The sequence below is a fragment of the Phaseolus vulgaris genome, chromosome 3, assembly GCF_051622355.1.
Source record: "Phaseolus vulgaris cultivar YP4 chromosome 3, ASM5162235v1, whole genome shotgun sequence".
Classification (NCBI taxonomy): Eukaryota; Viridiplantae; Streptophyta; class Magnoliopsida; order Fabales; family Fabaceae; genus Phaseolus; species Phaseolus vulgaris.
This window is the reverse complement of record NC_143500.1, coordinates 20557255-20579411: the sequence shown is the minus strand read 5'-3', so window position 1 is coordinate 20579411 and position 22157 is coordinate 20557255. Positions and strand designations below refer to the sequence as shown.

The following is a 22157-nucleotide window of genomic DNA, read 5'->3' as shown; positions in this document are numbered from 1 at the left end:
GGTCCTCCTTAGCCTATAAAAGGAGGAGCCTACACCTTGTATTTTAAAGTTTATTGTGAGTAAGGTTATGCTGCCAATTTTGTGCACAAGCTTTACTTCTCCTAGAAATCTAGGCTCTAAACTTCAATCCTTTCACCTTTTTCCCTTGAGCTGGCCGAACCACTCAAACACCATACTCATCATGCACCTACAAGGCCAACACAACTCTTAGGAGGGTCTTGATCATCTCACCCATTGCTTCCGCACCTTATTTTCTACTTTGATTCAAGAAGAACACATGAAAATGCCATCATTTGGTATCAGAGCGTCTAAAGATGATTGAACCCACACATAACTTTAAAAGTAGAAATATAAGTAGCTCTGATACCAAATGATGGCATTTTCATGTGTTCTTCTTGAATCAAAGTAGAAAATAAGGTGCGGAAGCAATGGGTGAGATGATCAAGACCCTCCTAGGAGTTGTGTTGGCCTTGTAGGTGCATGATGAGTATGGTGTTTGAGTGGTTCGGCCAACTCAAGGGAGAAGATGAAGGAATTGAAGTTTAGAGCCTAGGATTCTAGGGAGAAGCAAAGTTGAGCACAAATGGGCAGCATAACTTTACTCACAATAAACTTGAAAATACAAGGTGTAGGCTCCTCCTTTTATAGGCTAAGGAGGACCATAATGCAACCCTAATGCTAGCCAAATGAAATGTAAATGTGAAGCACATGGGTGCACATGGCACATGGGTGCACAAATGAGCACATGGGGAGGGGTGTGTCTAGTTTTTATGCTTACCCCCTCCATGGGCTTTCTAGACCAACCTTGGTAAATTTAGAGGTTTTTTTAGAAACTCTAAGTTTACCTAGGTTGGTGTTTTAGGTGCCAAAATTAATTCTAAGAAAATTACAAATAAAGTTCCTATGCTAATTTTGACAAGAAATTAAAGTCTACTCTACACTAGAGTTTATGGCATTTGAACATGTAAAAGAACGTCTTCTTGGATCCTCTTGGCCATAACTCTATGGTTGGCCCAAATCTACCCTTTGGTGGGCTTGCATGTGGGCTTGTGCTTGGGCCTCTTCCATCATCAATGATGGCATTTTCATGTGTTCTTCTTGAATCAAAGTAGAAAATAAGGTGCGGAAGCAATGGGTGAGATGATCAAGACCCTCCTAGGAGTTGTGTTGGCCTTGTAGGTGCATGATGAGTATGGTGTTTGAGTGGTTCGGCCAGCTCAAGGGAGAAGATGAAGGAATTGAAGTTTAGAGCCTAGGATTCTAGGGAGAAGCAAAGTTGAGCACAAATGGGCAGCATAACTTTACTCACAATAAACTTGAAAATACAAGGTGTAGGCTCCTCCTTTTATAGGCTAAGGAGGACCATAATGCAACCCTAATGCTAGCCAAATGAAATGTAAATGTGAAGCACATGGGTGCACATGGCACATGGGTGCACAAATGAGCACATGGGGAGGGGTGTGTCTAGTTTTTATGTTCACCCCCTCCATGGGCTTTCTAGACCGGCCTTGGTAAATTTAGAGGTTTTTTTAGAAACTCTAAGTTTACCTAGGTTGGTGTTTTAGGTGCCAAAATTAATTCTAAGAAAATTACAAAGAAAATTCCTATGCTAATTTTCACAAGAAATTAAAGTCTACTCTACACTAGAGTTTATGGCATTTGAACATGTAAAAGAACGTCTTCTTGGATCCTCTTGGCCATAACTCTATGGTTGGCCCAAATCTACCCTTTGGTGGGCTTGCATGTGGGCTTGTGCTTGGGCCTCTTCCATCATCAAATGATGGCATTTTCATGTGTTCTTCTTGAATCAAAGTAGAAAATAAGGTGCGGAAGCAATGGGTGAGATGATCAAGACCCTCCTAAGAGTTGTGTTGGCCTTGTAGGTGCATGATGAGTATGGTATTTGAGTGGTTCGGCCAGCTCAAGGGAAAAAGGTGAAAGGATTGAAGTTTAGAGCCTAGATTTCTAGGAGAAGTAAAGCTTGTGCACAAAATTGGCAGCATAACCTTACTCACAATAAACTTTAAAATACAAGGTGTAGGCTCCTCCTTTTATAGGCTAAGGAGGACCATAATGCAACCCTAATGCTAGCCAAATGAAATGTAAATGTGAAGCACATGGGTGCACATGGCACATGGGTGCACATGGGGAGGGGTGTGTCTAGTTTTTATGCTCACCCCCTCCATAGTCTTTCTAGAATGTTTCACACAAATATGCTTTCTACACTACTCTAATTACTAAGCACCCCTAATGGGCCTTTATGTAACAATTACAAAGGTCTTCTCTTCCCAAAACCGTAGCTTTGACCCATGTGTATGTGAAGCTAGACGGTCTAGAAGGAATCCTCATCATGGCCTAAACGCTCCTTATGTAGCCGCTCCTCATCATGGCCTAGACGCTCCTTATGTAGCCGCTCCTCATCATGGCCTAGACGCTCCTCTTCATGGGCTAGACGCTCCTTTTTGAGTCTAGACGCTCCTCATTATAGGCTAGACCGTCTAGTCTTGGAGGCTTGGCTTTCATCGTGTGGTGAGCTTGGGCCCTCCTCCATCATCCCCTCCCTCTTGAAAAGGATTTGTCCTCAAATCCAAAGCTTTTGCTTTTGAGGGGGCTTGTTGTGGCTGGATGGTGTCCATCATCTCCTCCTTCGGGAAAAGATCTATCCTCAGATTTGCTAACTTGATCTTGGATAGCAGCCTCTTGCTTCGTCAAGGTGTGTCCTCCTGGATCAAATATCAACCTATGAGAATCTTGAAACAAAGCAAAGGAGTTAGAGTGAGTATTTGGAGAACAATTAATTGTGTGAAGTTGCCATCTTTGTTTTTCTCTTGTTTTGGTCAACTTCTCACAATGCTTCCCTTTTGATGGCTGTAGGTGCCTTCTAATCCTCTTATGTTTTCTAAAATTTCCAAAAGTAGTTACTTTTTCCTTAGGCATAATCCCTTTAGGAAATGGTGACAACTTTAAAAAGACAAGAGGACTATGTTCACATACAACTTCAAATGGAGAGATATGAGTAATCTTGTGGACTACTCCATTGTATGCATGCATAAAAGGAAAAGGATTCTTATCCCAAGAATTGTGGGTGTCCTTCATGATTTCGTGAACCATAGAAGGGAGAGCTATGTTTTCAAATTTTGGAGCTCTATCCCTTATTTTTGAAAATAAATCATGGAGGCTTGTCACTTTTCTTAAGAAGAGTTTATCCACTTCCATGAAGAAAGACTCAAGACCTTTTGTTGTCCTAGGAAGCTCTAATATGAAATTTAGGTTTATGTCTTCCCAAGGATCATTTGCAAAAGGTGAAGGAGTATAGAGTTCATGAGACATCGCCTTAGATGTATTTTTAAAACACGGAATGTATCTAGGGTAATGTCTTTGAACATCTTTTCTCATGGGTGACAATAATTTTCCTTTTAAAAGCTCTAGAGTTTTATCAACTCTAATTTGACCCATGAGTTCTCCTTCATGAAGAATTTCTCTTTTATGTGTGAAGGTAGTCTCGTTGATACAACCTTTGTTCATGGAAATTTCAATTCGTTGCAAAGGTTGTCTCCATAAGACATGACAAGTTTCTTTAGGCACTACTTCACATAAAAAATTGTCTTTGTAGATGCCTATAGATGACTTGACCTTCACTTGGTGATATCTTGGCATGTATGTAAAATAATCTACTATATTTTTATCTATGCAAGCCTTTTTTAAGGATTCTTCTTTTTTTTTCTAGACTTGCAAGTGTTCCTTTACAAAAGGTAAGGCTAGGTTGTTCAACAAGAGGTATATTTTCAAATGTATTTTCAACTTTTCCTTCTTGTTGAATGACCTTGTGGGAAGGAACACTCTTCTCCCACGCCTTTTGTTTCCCAAGGGTTTTCTCTTGCTTTTCTATTTTTACATTTTCTTCACTCTCACTAGCTTCTTTTTCTTGGCTACTATTTTCATCTTTGTCCCTTAAGATCATAGATCTTTCATTGAAACATTGAGATGCTAATTGATCATTGCCAAGGTATTCTAAACATGGAATTTCTCTAGCTTGAGTGTGAGAGATATGCTTGGTTAGGTTTTCTTGTCTCTCTTTCCTAGCTCTCCTAGGGAATTGTTGATGATATTCATGTTTCCTAAGACTTTCTTCCCCAAGATAATCATGATGTTTAGAGCTAGATGCATGAGAATGTAATTTTTTTGAAAATTGAGACTTCTCATTCTTTGCTTTAGTCAATTCATTAGTTTTGATCTCATTCTCCAATTGTTTAGATGAAATTGATTGAATATCCTTAGTAAGTTGTTTCAAAAGAGATTTCAAGGATTTCACCTCACTTTTAAGAGATTTAGAGGAGTGAGAAGACATGACTAAAGCTTTGTGTGTAGAAGTATTTTACCTTGAGAAAAATCTAGGGAAGTCAAAGAAGGTAGTCTTCCAGGTAAGGGAGGTGAGTCACAGTGGACTACTTAAATACCAAGCCTTTGCCTTAGCCAAAAACTATCCCTCAATGTCTTCACACAAAGCTTTCTCTTAGTAAACCACTTGAAACACAATTAAGTTGAGAAATCAGATTTTAATGCAAGAAAACAATGCATGCTAACTAATCAACAAAGCTAGACGGTTCAAATTTAATCAAAACTAACCATGCAAACGTCACTACTAAAGCAATAGAAAAACAATTACAAACAAGTAACAATTACTAAACAAGAATGCTATACTATTCGGCCCTAGGTGAGGCTTCTTGGACACTTTGAGCCCTTGAAGACACACTCACCGTCTAAAACGTAATTAACAAGTTAATTAACAATAAACCAAGTTGCAAAGGAAATAAGAGAACTCCCTTTGTTGATCCTCTTTTGATTAGTGCACTCCCTTGTTGTCTTTGATTGTTGATCTTCCAAGTGTTTGTAGTGTTTATTTCAAGAATGTTTGTTTCGGCTTTGACCTTGTCTTCTCCTTAGAATGATGGCCTTTAATCCTCCAATTTCCAGCACCTAGAAAAGGGCTAAACCTTAACCAAATCAAGTTCCCATTCACATAAGCACCAAAGAAGAATTAAATTCCAGCACCCAAATTAGAGGTCAAAGAACAAAAGCAAGAAACAAATTTAATTGAATAAAACAGTACCACCAAAAGGATTTAGATTGTGACAACTAGAAAGAGAGTCAAGAAATTAAAGCAAACAATTAAAGGTACTCAATAAAAGTTGGCACACAAAAAGAATTCCTAAAGAAAAGCACTAGATTAGATGACCAAATAAAAAAACAGCACCACTGGAAAATGTTGTGGGCCAGAAAACGTGTTTGTTCACCGATTTATGCTGATCTGTATTTTTGGAATTTGGCTCTGAAATTTGTTATGCAAGATATTCAGGATCTTATCTAAAATCTGGCTTTGGATTCACTCAAAACGGATGCACCATTTGTTTTTAATAAATTTTGCAAAATTGGTGTTCGGTTAGGACAGCTGGAGCGCTCAAGATTTGCACTCTGATTTTGTAAGATTTATCATTTTTTTTCTGTTGCTTCTTTTGACCTCATTATTTTTTTGTCTTTTCTATAACACTTTAAACTTGCATTTTCCAGAAAATCAGAATTTTCCTATGGGTGGAAATATTTTTCTGGGTTAAAACAGCCAAAACAGAGAAGGTGTAAACAGGGGAATCCTGGAAAACTGGAAAAAACAGCAAGATAACCAAAATTTAACACAATGGAATTGTAAGAACGGAAATTGTGTAAGAACTAAGACACAATTATGAACTCAAACTAAAAATAAAAAGGCACCAAAGGATCAAAGAACAACAGATTCAAACAATTTAAAGAGACCCAAAAGCAAGAAACAATCAAGCCAATAATAGGACTACTAAGAATTGTTGACAAATATGGATTCACATGACTTGACACAACATTTATAGATTCAGAAAATAAAGACTCAAAGCATAAAATGAAGCAAAATTAAGAAAGCAATAAGGACTCAAATTCCTAAAAGAAAAACAGCCACTCAATGGTGTAAGGAATCCTATCACAAGCTGCACAGAATTTGTTCAAGATCAATTGAACAATTGTGCTTTGGTTGGATCTTCCATAAGCACACCAAGAACAATTTAAAAAGTAAAAAACCGCAAGACAAGTATGGAATTTAAATGACAATATGAAATAAAGAAGAACTGAAAATTTAAAAGACCAAGCTACTCATCTTGAAGAACCAAAAGCTCATGATACCAAATGATGGCATTTTCATGTGTTCTTCTTGAATCAAAGTAGAAAATAAGGTGCGGAAGCAATGGGTGAGATGATCAAGACCCTCCTAAGAGTTGTGTTGGCCTTGTAGGTGCATGATGAGTATGGTGTTTGAGTGGTTTGGCCAGCTCAAGGGAAAAAGGTGAAAGGATTGAAGTTTAGAGCCTAGATTTCTAGGAGAAGTAAAGCTTGTGCACAAAATTGGCAGCATAACCTTACTCACAATAAACTAAAATACAAGGTGTAGGCTCCTCCTTTTATAGGCTAAGGAGGACCATAATGCAACCCTAATGCTAGCCAAATGAAATGTAAATGTGAAGCACATGGGTGCACATGGCACATGGGTGCACATGGGGAGGGGTGTGTCTAGTTTTTATGCTCACCCCCTCCATAGTCTTTCTAGAATGTTTCACACAAATATGCTTTCTACACTACTCTAATTACTAAGCACCCCTAATGGGCCTTTATGTAACAATTACAAAGGTCTTCTCTTCCCAAAACCGTAGCTTTGACCCATGTGTATGTGAAGCTAGACGGTCTAGAAGGAAGCCTCATCATGGCCTAAACGCTCCTTATGTAGCCGCTCCTCATCATGGCCTAGACGCTCCTTATGTAGCCGCTCTTCATCATGGCCTAGACGCTCCTCTTCATGGGCTAGACGCTCCTTTTTGAGTCTAGACGCTCCTCATTATAGGCTAGACCGTCTAGTCTTGGAGGCTTGGCTTTCATCGTGTGGTGAGCTTGGGCCCTCCTCCATCAAAGGGGCAACTCCAGCTGCGTTAAAGTCGGCCAGAACATCACGTCTGCCGAGCTTCCTTGGTCCACCAGAACTCTGTGGACCTTCCTTCCCGCCGTAATCAACGAAATGACTATGGGATCGTTGTCATGAGGCACAACGTCCCGAAGATCCTGCTTGGTGAACGTAATGTCCACTTCCGGCGAGTGATCTTCAAACATATCCACTGCCATCACCGATCGCGCATACTTCTTCCTCTGCGGTGCGGTGCATCCACCACCTGAGAAACCCCCTGCAATGGTGTGGATCTCCCCGTGGATAGGCATCTCATGTTGCTGGGCTTCTCCACCCGCTGGCTGGGAACTCGACGCTCCCCCCGTCCTCCTGTCCAGCAGATAGTCATTTAGGAACCCGCTCTTAACCAGATCGTCGAGCTGATATCCCAAAGACAAACTCGAGTCCAAAGTGTGGCCAAAACATTGGTGGAACTCACACCAGGCATCTGGCTTTGACCCCAGCACCTTGTCGCCCACCTTCTCAGGCGCTTTTAACCTAGCAGATATATTAGGAATGGCGATCAGATCCGCCAGCCCCATGACAAATTTGTGCTTAGGCGGGCGATTGTATTCCCGGCGTGCTGGTTGCTGGCGTGCTTGGCTCCTTCCCTTGTTTCTCCTATCGTAAGGATGGCGAGTCCTCTGGTCCTTTCTGGCCGCCGCCGCTGTTTCCAGCACCCTCTGCGGCTGGATCCTGGTCTGGGCGCGTGGCTTGGCGGGAGCCACGCTGCCTCTCTTCTCGGCGACTTCATTCTCGTCGGCGATGTGAGCCACCGCAAGTGGCCTGACTTCTGCAAACGTCGCGGGGTGAGCCCTGATCAAGGCCTCGCAGAATGGTCCTGGCTGCACGCCCTTCTTGAATGCATAGACCAGCATCTCTTCATCCTTGGCCGGCGATCTGACCATCTGCGCCCCAAAGCGATTCAGGTAGTCTCTGAGGGACTCTCCCTGGTACTGCCTTATATCAAACAGATCATAAGACACCCTGGGCGGTGCCTTATTCACGATGTACTGCTCAACAAATATCTTCGAGAACTGTTGAAAATTGGTTATGTGGCCGTTAGGCAGGCTCACAAACCACTCCATCGCCGTTCCCTGGAGCGTACTCACGAACATCTTGCAGTAGACGGCGTCTGACCCTCCCGACAGCATCATCTGCGTATGGAACGTGGTCAGATGAGCCTCTGGATCCTCCACGCCGGTAAAGACAGCCTTAACCGGAACCACGCTCGTGGGAATAGGCGTGTCAGTAATCGCCTGAACAAAAGGCATTGGGAAAACACGAGGTGGCGTCGACGGCGCCACCTCTTCAGCAGAAGAACGCCCTTGGTGCTCTTGAAGAGCTCGACGCAGCTCCTCAGTCACTTTGCTGAGCTCCTCGTTCCTGGCGCGAGAGGCGACCAGGTCCTCATGTATTCTCGCCTGCTCTACGCGCGAGGCTTCCACAGTTGCCTGTAACGAACGCATCATCTCTGCCATCTACGCCATGGTCATGGCGGCGGCGCCTTCGTCAGCAACAGGCGCAACTGGACTTGAACGATTACTTCTCATTTTTCTCATGAACTCAGCGAATCTCGGAATGCAGCGAACGACACTTCAACCACGATCGAACCAGCGTTCAATCGGAGAAAACAGTGCGAAACTGCGCAAGAAAACTCAAGAACACCGTAAGCCTTCAAAGAAAACCACAACTCCACCAGACACCAACGCTTCCCCGCGGACAACCAAACGACCGACAGAACCCGAACTTCCACCAAACAGATTACGTGTAAACAGCAGGAAATCTCACTCCACCAACCGAAAAGCGAAACGAACGGTGTAAAACGTGAATCCACCGAACGAAACTCAAGCAAACAGCGAACGATGGTTGCACCAGCACACAACCACACAGAAAACTTCGAAAACTTCCAAAAACTCACGCTGTGGATGGGAACAAGTTTTACACGGCCCCACGGTGGGCGCCTGATGATCCTGCCTGTTGACCAGAACACTGGAAACTGCCTCGTCAAAGGATCGACGTGTGCATCGCTTCGAACTTCCGTTCCTCTTCGAGATCCACCTCAAGAACCTGCAAAGAAGCAGAGCGGCGCCGCTGCGGCCGATCGCACTCCAACGCTCAAGTCAGTGACAGTATCACCAAATACTAAGAGAACAAGAACCGTGCAAATCCTCTCTCACAGTCAGCTCTAACTCGCAAGCGTAAAGAGTATAAACTGAACGTGCGTACCTCAGAAAGTTTGTTAAGAACTCTTATATACCTGGTAGCTTTCTCTCTCCTGGCAGTTACAGATTTGGACACGTGGCTCGCATCCAACTGTACACGTGCCATCATCTGGAGGCTCCTTGACTTGGCGCTGCTTCTACTCTCATTTTGGCTAAGTTACTTATGCATGGTACTGCCCAGTGCATAGCTAACTTGGGAGTGCGATCTCTACTGGAACTGGCGAGTTAGGGGCCTTCATACACCTTCCCTGTGGTCTCACCGGCCGCCTTCATAACCTGCTTCTCCTTCATCTTCGGCGATGTGCTTGCTCTGGCGATCTCCAATGATCAGGTCGCCTGAATCTATATCTGGCGAGTTCATCTTTAGCCTGGTGATCGCCGATTCTGGTAAGCTGGAAATCGGAACACGCCAATATAACAACTGGCGACTACACGAGCCCCCCGACTTCCTTCCCTTCTGCCAACCTGGCGCCTTGTCAACACGCCTATACTGTAGCAGGATGCCACGTCATCACACCCGACCACCAGGGCGGTACAGCTATGCAAGAGGAACTGAATCAGTTTGCTCTTAATGAGGTCTGGACTCTTGTTCCTAGAATACCTGAGATGAATGTTATTGGAACAAAATGGGTATTTAGAAACAAAATGGATGAGCATGGAGTGATCACCAGAAACAAGGCTAGGCTTGTAGCTAAAGGGTAGAATCAAGAAGAAGGAATAGACTATGATGAGACATATGCACCAGTGGCTCGGTTAGAAGCTGTTAGACTGCTGCTTGCCTTTTCCTGCATCAAAGGGTTCAAGCTATTTCAAATGGACGTGAAGAGTGCATTTCTGAATGGCTATATAAATGAAGAGGTATTTGTCTCACAACCACTAGGTTTTGAAGACCATCAACATCCAGAATATGTGTTTAAACTCCAAAAGGCTCTCTATGGACTCAAGCAAGCTCCTAGGCAATGGTATGAGAGGCTAAGTGACTTTCTCCCCTCACAAGGCTATGACAGAGGCACATCAGATAAGACCTTGTTCATTAAGAAGAAAGGAGATGACTCAATTCTAGTCCAAGTATATGTGGATGACATCATTTTTGGATCAAACAATGGAGAATTGTGTGAAGCTTTCGTGAAAGTCATGAAGAGTGAGTTTGAAATGTCAATGATGGGTGAGTTGAACTATTTTCTAGGCTTGCAGGTCAAACAACTCAAGGATGGCATTTTCTTGAGTCAAGCAAAGTATTGCAAGGATTTGCTGAAGAAATTTGAAATGGACAAGTGTAAACCAATCAACACACCCTTCTCAACAAGCTGTCATTTGGATCATGATGAAGCTGGAATTTCTGTTGATGAAACCAAATACAGAGGACTCATAGGATCACTGCTGTATCTTACTGCCAGCAGGCCAGATATAATGTTTGCAGTGTGCATGTGTGCAAGGTTTCAATCTGCTCCTAAAGAATCACACTACAATGCTGTCAAAAGGATTTTGAAGTATTTGCAAGGAACTAAAGAAGTTGGCTTGTGGTATCCAGGTAACATTTCATTAAGCTTAACTGGATATTCTGATTCAGATTTTGCAAGTTGCAAAATTGATAGGAAGAGCACAAGTGGAACCTGTCATTTGCTTGGATCAAGCTTGATCTCATGGCAATGCAAAAAGCAGGCTTGTGTAGCTCTTTCCACTGCTGAAGCAGAATACATTGCAGCAGAGAGTTGCTGTGCTCAAACTATATGGCTAAGACAACAATTGAATGATTTTGGTATCTTACTTAACCATATACCTCTGCTGTGTGATAATACAAGTGCAATCAACTTAACCAAAAATCCTGTCATGCATTCAAGAACCAAACACATTGAAATAAGGCATCATTTTCTAAGAGAACACATATCTAATGGAACATGTGATATTAAGTTCATTGGTACTGATTTACAACTTGCTGATTTGTTCACAAAACCATTAGCCAAAGATAGGTTTAATTTTCTGCTTAATGAATTGGGTATTATAAATGTCAATTGTACCTAGCAGTAAAAAATTAAATCTGTTTATTCACAATTAAATGTGTTTATTTTCTGCACTGATATGCATTGATGACTAGGAAAGAGAAATTCTGATATTTGACTGCTTGACTGACTTAGTGGGCATTAACCTTTGTACCTTTGACGGTTTTGGTCATGGTTATGTAACCGATTTGATGGTTTGGGTGCTCAATAAGAGTTTGAGTGTATGCATCGTGACCCTAAAGATTTGGTGCATATTTTCAAAGATTCTCTGCACAAATTCAGAAGCATAATATCTTCATGCATATCCACTCATAACTGCCATATCAATCCATTTATTCTGCTATAAATCTGTGTGAATACTTGCTACCCACATTGGCCATTCTCTTTCTATTCTCACCATTTGAAATCAAGAAAAGCATTTAGGTTCAAACATGGCTTCGTCTTCAAGACAAAAACAGAAAAGCAAGGGAAAGCAAACCACTTCTCAAGGTGTGTTAGAAGGATGGTTCGCTGGAAATGAAGAAGGCATCAATGCCTACATTCATGAAACAAGCAGGAAGCAGATCAACATACCCAAGGTGCTGGATTTCAACTGGCTGAAATCTGAAAAATTGGTAGAAACAAGGGCTGTGTTGAAGCACTAGAAACTGAAAAAGATGCTGGAATTAACGGGTAATGTTTATCCTGACTTGGTTAAGGTGTTTTATACTAACCTCACATTGGATGGGAAGAATGTTGTCTCTTATGTGAAAGGAATCAAGATGAAGATCACAAGTGAGGTGTGGAATTATGTGGCTGGAATAAAATATGCTGGACTGAAAGTAGGGAAAGGAAATACCAGTGGAATTTCAGAATTCAACAAGCTGCAATATTACAAAAGTTGCATGAGGAATCCTACAGAGAGTATAAACAGGTTCCATGCAGGGCATTTGAACCTCACTCCACGTCTAGTTGCATACATCATAGCTTGGCAACTAATTCCAAGAGGAACAAACCATGCTGTCCTACATGAAGAGGATCTCATTCTCCTATATTGCATCATGAACCAGATTAAGGTAAACTGGGTGTTCATTGTCAATGAACACATGCTCAAGTCAAAAAGGTTGGCTGATTACAGATTTCCCTATGCTATTCTTGTTTCCAAATTAATTGATTACTTTGGTATTGATGTTACAAATGAGAGAAATGATCCTATCAAAGCTGTAAGTGAGATTGATACTTCAACTCTCACCAAAATGGGTTTTCACAAAATTGAAAACAAGTGGGTGGTTCTCAAGGAGAAGGACTCTCAAGCAGAACATGAGGATGAGGATGAAGCTATTCCTATGGATGATGACTCACCTGCTGCCCAATCTGAACATGAGGAAGTTGCTGCAAATGCCATAGTTGCCTATCAAAGTCCAGAATACCGTGGAGAACCAATGTCTATGTTTGAGAGGCAAGTGCTGTACCGTCTTGATGTCATGTCTGCAGAACAAAGGGCACACTTTGAGGCTACTCATGCAAGGTTCCAACACCTTGATAATCAGATTGAAGGAGTTCAGGCACAACTTGCAGAGCTTTACTACAAGGATCAGTAGTTTTCTGTTTTTAATGCTTTCATTATCAGTTTTCAAGTTTCTGTAATGCTGAACAATTTGGTTTTATGTTTCTGAACTATTGTGGTTATGGTTTCTGCTTTATATCCCTTTATTCCCTATGCTTATATGTTGTTTGATGAATCCAAAGGGGGAGAAAAATAGCTCACCATGCTAGGTGAAGCTAGCTGAAACAGGGAGTTAATTCTGCACTTTAAAACCATGCCTTATGTTATGCAATACTGCTGTTTTTTCTGGTTTAAAATCTGGTGCAGTGCAGGTGCAATTCTGGTTTAAAATGCAGTGCAGGTACTTAAAGCAACAATGCTATGAGGTTAGCTATGGGGATTTGTCTCCATCAAACAGGGGGAGATTGTTGAAGATGGTTGCTGCCCCTTCAAGATTGTGTTTGATGAAGACCTATATGTAGTGTTTGATGAAGTCTCATATGTACATTTCTCTTGTATTTTGCTTTGCTTTAAGTGTGTCTTAGTTAGTGCTTAGAGGTTGTCCAAGAGTAGCTTTTTGCTGAGTAACTCACCTCATAACCACTGGCCATGTGTTAAGAACAAGCATAAGTTTTCTAAAACTGTTTTTCACATGTTTTACACAAAAACACGTTTTACTGCATAAAAATAAATCTGTTCTTTTCTAAATAAACAGATTCATTTTCTTCACTGATGCCTTGGCTAAAGTCTTGTAAAAATTGGATTTTGTGCATTAGGTATTTTGACTAAGTCTTCTTCTTTTCAAAACGACTGAGTTTCAAATAGTTAAACTTCCTCTGTTTTCGTTTTGAAAAATAAATCTGTTCATCTGTAAATGAATAGATTCTTTTTGCCTCTGGTGCCATGTCAAGCTTAAACGTTTTTCTGTTTTATCTCAGCACCAGAATGGTTGACTAAGTCTTCTCACTTAACAAATTCTCTAACTGCTTTTGAAAATAAATCAGTTCATTTTATTTTCAATCTGTTCATTTTATAACAGCTTTAACTGTTTTTTAAAATTCTGTTATAAGCTGGCTTTCTATAAAATGCAAACTTGTTTCTGAGTTTAATAACGATTCAAACAGCTCATACATTTGCGAAAAACAAGTTTTGACAGCAGAGAGTTAAGTGATTTCAAAGGATTAGCATTTGTTCTTCAAAGATTTCAAAAATCACAAAGTGCTTGTTCTTGGTTTGGTTCCAAAAGCTTGGTGTGAGGTGCAGCTACTGTTCTAGCAATCTTGCCTACTGGTTTAAGGCAGATCTGTGTATCCTCAATCAGGTGTAGTCGTTTCACATCGCTTTCTTGTAATAGTTTGGTTGAACACTCTTCTTGATAGGTGTTCTTGAAGAGTGGGTGTGTGTGTATGCTGAAATAGGTTTTTTCAGCAAGAGTACCTAAGTTCTTGTAGGTTTCAAGAACAGTGGGAATTGTACTTGGTTGTACTGTGTGTTAGTGATTTCCACCTGTTGTTGGTGAAGACTGGATGTAGCTCAGGTTGAGTGAACCAGTATAATTGCTTGTGTTCATTCTCTCTCTCTCTCTGCAATTTCGTTTCTGCATAATTGATAAAACAACAAAGAAATAAATCTGTTCAATTGAAAATAAATCTGTTCTTTCTGGGCACTGTGCATACTGTTCTTGATTTCTGAAAAAGGTGTTTGAATCTGATAAGAACATATATAATCTGCTAAAAACCATTGGAACAGATTGACTGTGATAGGCTGCTCAAGAAACTGTAAATGCTATTGATTGAACCTTAAACAAATTGCTTAAAGTTGAAGCTTGCTGTTATGTGATTCATTGTTCTTAATTTCTGGAAAATTGCTTGACATCAAGAAGAACACTCATAGTCTGTTAAAAGCCACTGGAACAGCTTGTTTGCAAAGGTCACTCAATTAATTAGCATACTATCAATTGAACCTTAATCACTTGCTTGAAATTAAAGCTTGCTGTTTTGTGTTCCACTGTTTTTCAAATCTGATATTTGTGTGTGTGCTGCTGAAAATTCTCACTGCATAATCTTGTGATTAACCTTGCTGTATTAAAAGCGTTTCAAACAGAAAAACAGTGCTGAAATAAATCTGTTCATTTTCACATAAATCGATTTATTTTCTGAAAAACTGGGTTAAACATTGTTTCTGCGAAGAAGTTTTAAAAGGTCAATTCACCCCCCCTCTTGAACTTTGGCACTATTAAACCCAACAGGTACAACGCTGGTGCGCTTCTCACACACCTCTCCTTCAGAGGCGATATGTTTTACCTTCTTTGTATGTTTAACTTTGCCGCGTTTAACTTAGCGATTTTGCAAACACGACCTTTGGCGTAACTGCTTCGAGCCGATTCAAACTTAAGCAACAATCGCTTTACACAACTTGTACCCTTGAGGCACTAACCTGATCATAAGAAAAGTTTCCAAGCAACGAACTGTAACTCAATTATCGGTTCAAACAACGTCCCATTCGACCTGCTTTATCAAACAAGTCTTTCAACCTTCTCACCGTCGTTGGAACTTTTCCCGATCGCCAAAACCTCTTGGTAACACCAGCTTTTCCCAGCCTCATGCTTTGGCAGTCATTTCTTTATCTGGGGCAGAAATGCCCTTTGGGATCTTCCTTTACCCCCCTGATCTTCAGAGCTGAAGACCGGCTGGCTAAGCGTTCTCTTCGAACCTACCTTAGCCACCTTTCAAGCTTCTTCCGCCCTCTTCGCCATACCTGAACTCGTTCAAGACGAGAAGGATTTTATCTTGCCTATACCCGCATATAAGCGAGAAGGTCTTTAACTCGCCTGAGCTCGCACAACGGCGAGAAGGACTTTATTTGATGCCCCAACTTGCCCAGGGTGTACATCTCCTGATGGAAAAACGATCTTCTTCTAGTAATGATCTTTGTAATTTCTTCTTTGGATGAATGATGAAGGAGATATGATGAGCGGAAGCATTAAAGAAACTCAAGAGGAGTTTCCATGGATTGAAGTGGAGTAGGAATTTGTAAGAGTGAGAGGTGAGGCCAACTCACTAGGAAAGAGTCTAGGCTAAGTCTTGAAGGAGACTAACCTAGGGAGAACTTAAGAACAAGTAGAATGGCCAAAATTAGGCAACATTTCATTACTAATTCCAAGTTAAAGAAATACATGTATAAGAGACTCCTATTTATAGGATAAAGTCTCTCAAAAACTCTCAAATGAGAGTGTGACAAGTGTCACCACCTTATTGGTGCAAATCCTCTCCATTAAGAAGAAGACATGTGGAGACTCATGTCTTCCTTGCCTACATTTCTATTTGGACCCCTCTTTTACTATTTTACACATTACTTTGTTTTCTATTTACATCTTTCTCTACTTTGGCCCAAAATACAAGGCCCAAAACTTCCTAACTACTTTATACAATTTTTACAAGGCTAAGAAGAAGAAAAAGACTTTACAAACTCTTCATTAAAGCTCGATCTTCGTCTATCTTCTTGGCCGAAAGTTTTGAGGCTGGACGGTTTCCATCATCCCCTCCCTCTTGAAAAGGATCTGTCCTCATATCTGAATGATGCTCAATGACAGCAACCTCTGTTTATTTGATGGTTTCCTCCTGGGTCAAATGTCAATCTGCAATAAACATCAAACAAACATGAGATAAATTTCATTTTTAGAAGAAAATTAAAAGAAAAGAAAACTAAACAAAAATAAGTCCCCTTTTCTTTAAAATTCTTTTTAAAGAAAAACATAAGGCCCATTTCAAAAATATTTTTGTTCACTTTGTGTTGTTTATTGCCCAAGCTAGGCAACAACATCACAAAGTGTTGTTTTTGATATTTTTGTGAAGAAGAATGAGCATTATATAATTGAAAAGAAGAGTTCAAAGTATTGCAATCCCCCTTTAAGGATTCTTTCTCAACCATGCTTTCAGGGGGTGTCATAAAAGACTCTTCTTCTTTGTGGGTTTCCTCTTCTTCTTCCTTTTCAATCAAACATTCTTCTGTATTTTCTGTGGAGGAAATATTTATATCTATATTTGGTTCAGCTCCAAACATAGATTTTTCTTCAAGCACATCCTCACAAGGGTTTTCTAGAGAAGATAAAATGTTATCGATATCTGATTCAACTCGAAAAAAAGAGTTTTTTGTACTTTCCTTTTTCTCATTCTCTTCTTTCTTTCTGACAAGAACTTGGTATTTTTCTCTAAACTCCTTTTCTCTTCTAACATATTCTTTTTCTCTATATATAAAATTTCTTCCTTTTTCTACAAGCTCTTTCATTTCTTTAAGCTTTTTCTTTTTCACATATGAAGGTGGAACAAACTTTCTTCTCATACACATCTTCAATTCATCCCAATTCAATATTTCTGATTTTCTACCAATTCTAACATCTGCTTCCCTTTGTATCCACCAAGACCTAGCATATTCTTGAAAACTTAGAGTAGCCATGGAAAATTTTCTAAATTCATCTAATTGATGTTTTTCAAAGATTTGATCAACTTTTGTTTCCCATTCTAAATATGCTTCAACATTTTTATTTCCATCAAAGTAAGGAATGTATACTTCAGACTCAGTAGAATAATATAAACTTCTAGGCTCAAAACACATCCCTTCCTTTTTATTATAATGAGGATTATAAATCTTTCTACTATGACAAGAAGTATTCATAGACATATTAAGCTTTGTATTTAAAAGATTTTTCACAAGAAGGAAAGTGAGTTTAGCACACAAGGTAAATTCCCAGGAAAGAGAGGTGGGTCACAATGGACACTCTTAAGTACCAAGTCTTTCCTAGCCAGAACTTATCCCAATGCACTTCACAAATCTCCTTCCAATGAAAACTTCTTCAACACAAACAAAGAGTTTTCTAAAGAAAGAAACTAAAAGAAAGCTTTTAAAATCTAAGAATTTAAATTGCAAAAATTTAAACTAGACGACTCCTAATGGTGAGGCTTGTAGGCACTTGTGAACCTTCAAGACACACTCACAGTCTAAAGCATGTATCTAATAAGAAAATTAAAGAAAACTTGTAGGAGATGGAAGAACACCAAAGGCTCTTCCAAGACACCTAAAGTAAAGATAATGGCCAAATTACAAAACTATTGAAATCACACAAAATTTTTTAAAAAATAATCTTCAAAGTTCTCTTCTCTTTTCTCACAAGTGTTTCTCTCCAAGCCTTTACTTGTTTGTCCTCCAAAGGTGAGTACCCCTTGCAAAGTCCTTTGCCTTCTCTTAGGATGCTACCTAGAAGTTAGCTCAATTCTCACAAAGAACAAATTCAAGGTATATTCCACTTCAAGAGGTCAATAATAAAAGCAATAAAAGCTCAATTTGAAGAGTGAAACTCAAAGGAGATGAGAGATGACAAACACAAAGATTATCCATAAAATCAAGACAAGCAAGAAATTAAAGGTTTTCAAGAAAGTAAGCACTCAAAAGAAGCACCTAAAGATTGGCACTAGAATTGGATTAAAAAAAGAAAAACAAAGAATGATGAAAATTCTTAGTAGACCATGAAATCCAAAATGTTGCTGCCCAATGTAGCTTGGTCCAAAGAACTCAATTCTCGCGGGTCCCGCGCTAAGGAACTCCAATTGCCAAATTTCTCACCAAAATTTACGCTCCCTCATTATTCAACAAATTCCAATTTGCTTTCACTGATTCTACTTTAATTTCTTCAATTAATTGCACACCTTGCTAGTACTTGATTCACCTGCACCTTCGGCACACCATTTCTCATCAAATTCTTCAAATTTACGGACCCCACAATTCACTGCATCAGCTTCAATCAATTTGTAATTCACAAATTGAATTCAAATGTAGACATACTTTTTTTTTATTTAATTAAAATCTGCACCAAAATGATCAACAATTTCAAGCAATCAAATCTGAATCAGAACAGCTAGTATGAAGACCTACGTTTCTCAATTACAATTTCAAAATTCACCAACAGCTTCACTTTGCCAATTTCACAAGCTAAACCGGAAAATTCTGCATCAAGACTTGCACCAGTAAAATTCTTGCTTCAACAAAATTGAACCAATTTAGTTTACGCACTTTGCTTTCTCTATCTCACTTTTCTTGCATTCAATGAGGCAATTTTAATTAAATCTCTGGATCAATACACCAACCAATTATGCACCGGAATTTTACTCAATTAAGCATTGCATCGTAAACACCAATTATGAACCAAATGATGCAAACAATTCAAGTCATCATACTACATCACAACATCGTGATCAATTCATAAACAGTTTCAATGCACAAAATTATACCACCAAATTACACTAATCAAAAGATTAAAATTGTGCAGCTGCGAACTATTCAACAATATACACCAATTATGTGCAGGATTTTGTACCAAAATAGCCAAACCATAAAACTTCTGCACCCAAATCTACATCAAAACAATTACTACACTGTTAAATCAATTGCCAATAACTTGTTTATGTTGAATTAGTTGTTGGTCCAATTGAATCACCACAGGAAATCCTTCAATCCAGTATAGAACACCAAGTGTTTGATGGAATGCCTATTCCAACTACTCAACACAAACTACACTGAATCAAAATTACACCGTCTCAGATCAACCACTCCACTACTCAACTTCTCTTATTTCGAAGATTAACAGAACAGAACAATTGTAATTAAAATTGCACGTAAATGTAATTGAACGCACCTCTTCAATTCACAGAAACTGAAAGCCACTGGACTTCGCTACACCATCAACTCACACAATTCTAATTCATGCTTATTGAACAAACACATTGGCTGCAATGAATCAATTCATACGAAACACTACAGTTCCTTTTTGGTTAGTGCTCGCTGAATCTCAAATTCTCCAACAAATCGCTTCAAATCGATCGTCTTCTCCGTTAACCGGTTTCGCCGGAAAACTGAAACTCCTCTGTTACTGATTCTTCCAGCAACGCACCAAATCTCAAGCAAATTCTGATTTCGGCGGTTCAAATCTCCTTACCGCAATATCTCATTCAGTGTTCTCCAATCACTTGATTTAAAAATCGTTCCAGAGAATGAAGAATGTAGATGAAAACGCACCGGAAACTCACAGTTTCAACGATTTAGGTCGCCGGAAAACACAACTCCTCGCTGATTTAGGTCACTGGAAACCGCAAAAACCTCTGTCCACTGATTATGTTCGCCGGAAGCCGCAAAACCTCCTTACACCAATTTCGTTTGCCAAAAACCGCAAAACACCTCCGTTCGTGATTCCTCCAACACCACACCGCTTCAATTAGATTTCACACCGAACAAATTCTTCGTCAAACTTATGTTTCTCACCTTCGCACCAAACTCAGCTCACACGTTTTCAAAATCACATCAAGAATGAAGAACAAGATGAACGGATTGAAAACGCATATGAACGTGAACGTGCAACAGATTTTCGTGAAATTTTGACAATACAAACGGATTCGGAACTGCTATTCGCACCACAGATCCAATGAGATCTCACAAACAAGTCCAAACTACTCTTCACACCTGGAAATTTCTTTTAGAACCACGAACAATTTTCGGAAAATTTTTCGAGAATTTTCGAAAATGAATTTTGAGAGAGTAATAATGGAAACCTAACTCAAAGAAAATTGCTAATGATCTAGTAGCAATTTATGAACTCAAAAATGAAAATCAAAAGCACTCAAGAGCTCTAATCTATGAAGAAATTTGAAAAAAAAACCTTCAAAAAGTTCAACTAATGGAGTTTATGACAAATTTTGACTAAACATGACTCTAGACAAAACATATATGATTATAAAATCAAAATGACTCAATTATATGAAAATTTCACCGAACAAATTTGAAGAAAACTCAAAAAATTCAAAAGCACACATGAACATGAACACAAGAACACCTAAAAGCACATACATGAAGGTTCAAGTAAGAACAATTAATTTGAACCGAACAAAAAGACAAAAAAACACAAAATCAATCGGTAAACATTCAAGACAATCAAGAACATTATGAACAACACGGAATTTAGAAAAAAATAGAAGAAGATCTTACAACCATAGCTCTGAATACCAAATGATGGAAAAACGATCTTCTTCTAGTAATGATCTTTGTAATTTCTTCTTTGGATGAATGATGAAGGAGATATGATGAGCGGAAGCATTAAAGAAACTCAAGAGGAGTTTCCATGGATTGAAGTGGAGTAGGAATTTGTAAGAGTGAGAGGTGAGGCCAACTCACTAGGAAAGAGTCTAGGCTAAGTCTTGAAGGAGACTAACCTAGGGAGAACTTAAGAACAAGTAGAATGGCCAAAATTAGGCAACATTTCATTACTAATTCCAAGTTAAAGAAATACATGTATAAGAGACTCCTATTTATAGGATAAAGTCTCTCAAAAACTCTCAAATGAGAGTGTGACAAGTGTCACCACCTTATTGGTGCAAATCCTCTCCATTAAGAAGAAGACATGTGGAGACTCATGTCTTCCTTGCCTACATTTCTATTTGGACCCCTCTTTTACTATTTTACACATTACTTTGTTTTCTATTTACATCTTTCTCTACTTTGGCCCAAAATACAAGGCCCAAAACTTCCTAACTACTCTATACAATTTTTACAAGGCTAAGAAGAAGAAAAAGACTTTACAAACTCTTCATTAAAGCTCGATCTTCGTCTATCTTCTTGGCCGAAAGTTTTGAGGCTGGACGGTTTCCATCATCTCCTCCCCCTGGATGCACTGAGGATCTTTTCTTTCTCTCGCCTGCGCTCGCTCAACGGCGAGGAGGTCTTTAATTGGCCTTGGCTCGCACAACGGCGATAAGGACTTTATCCGGTGCCTCAACTTGCCCAGGGTGTACATCTCCTCCCCCCTGGATGCACTGAGGACCTTTCTCGCCTACACCCGCTCAACGGCGAGGAGGTCTTTAACTGGCCTTGGCTCGCACAACGGCGATAAGGACTTTATCCGGTGCCTCAACTTGCCCAGGGTGTACATCTCCTCCCCCCTGGATGCACTGAGGACCTTTCTCGCCTGCACCCGCTCAACGGCGAGGAGGTCTTTAACTTGCCTTTACGTTGCCCCGGGAGTTACATCTTCTCGCTCCCAGAAACACGGAGGACTTTTCCTCTTTCTCTCCTGCACTCGCTTGACGGCGAGGAGGTCTTTCATCTGGTGCCTCCGATCGCCAATAAACGATGAGGACTCAAAACTTAACTGGTGCCTCTAATCGCCGAAAAACGATGAGGACTTTAAAACTTAACTGGTGCCTCTAATCGCCGAAAAACGATGAGGACTTTAAAACTTTTTAGAAAGCACTCGACATATATATTTTCTTGCCTCAAATCATGTACAAATGACAAGGTCTTTCTTCAAACTTTCGAAAATAGCACACATGCAATCTGGAAACACCTTATACTTC

The 22157-nt window shown here is 39.8% G+C and overlaps 1 long non-coding RNA gene across 1 annotated transcript; it reads right to left on the bottom strand.

Annotated features, from left to right (window-relative positions):
* Positions 1 to 15887: 15887 nt before the first annotated feature.
* On the bottom strand, positions 15888 to 21449 carry LOC137806831 (uncharacterized). The gene is made up of 2 exons (XR_011080427.2): positions 19451 to 21449; positions 15888 to 16399 (listed from the first exon to the last, which is right to left on the bottom strand). It is a non-coding gene; the product is annotated as an uncharacterized LOC137806831 (long non-coding RNA).
* Between the last annotated feature and the right edge of the window lie 708 nt (positions 21450 to 22157).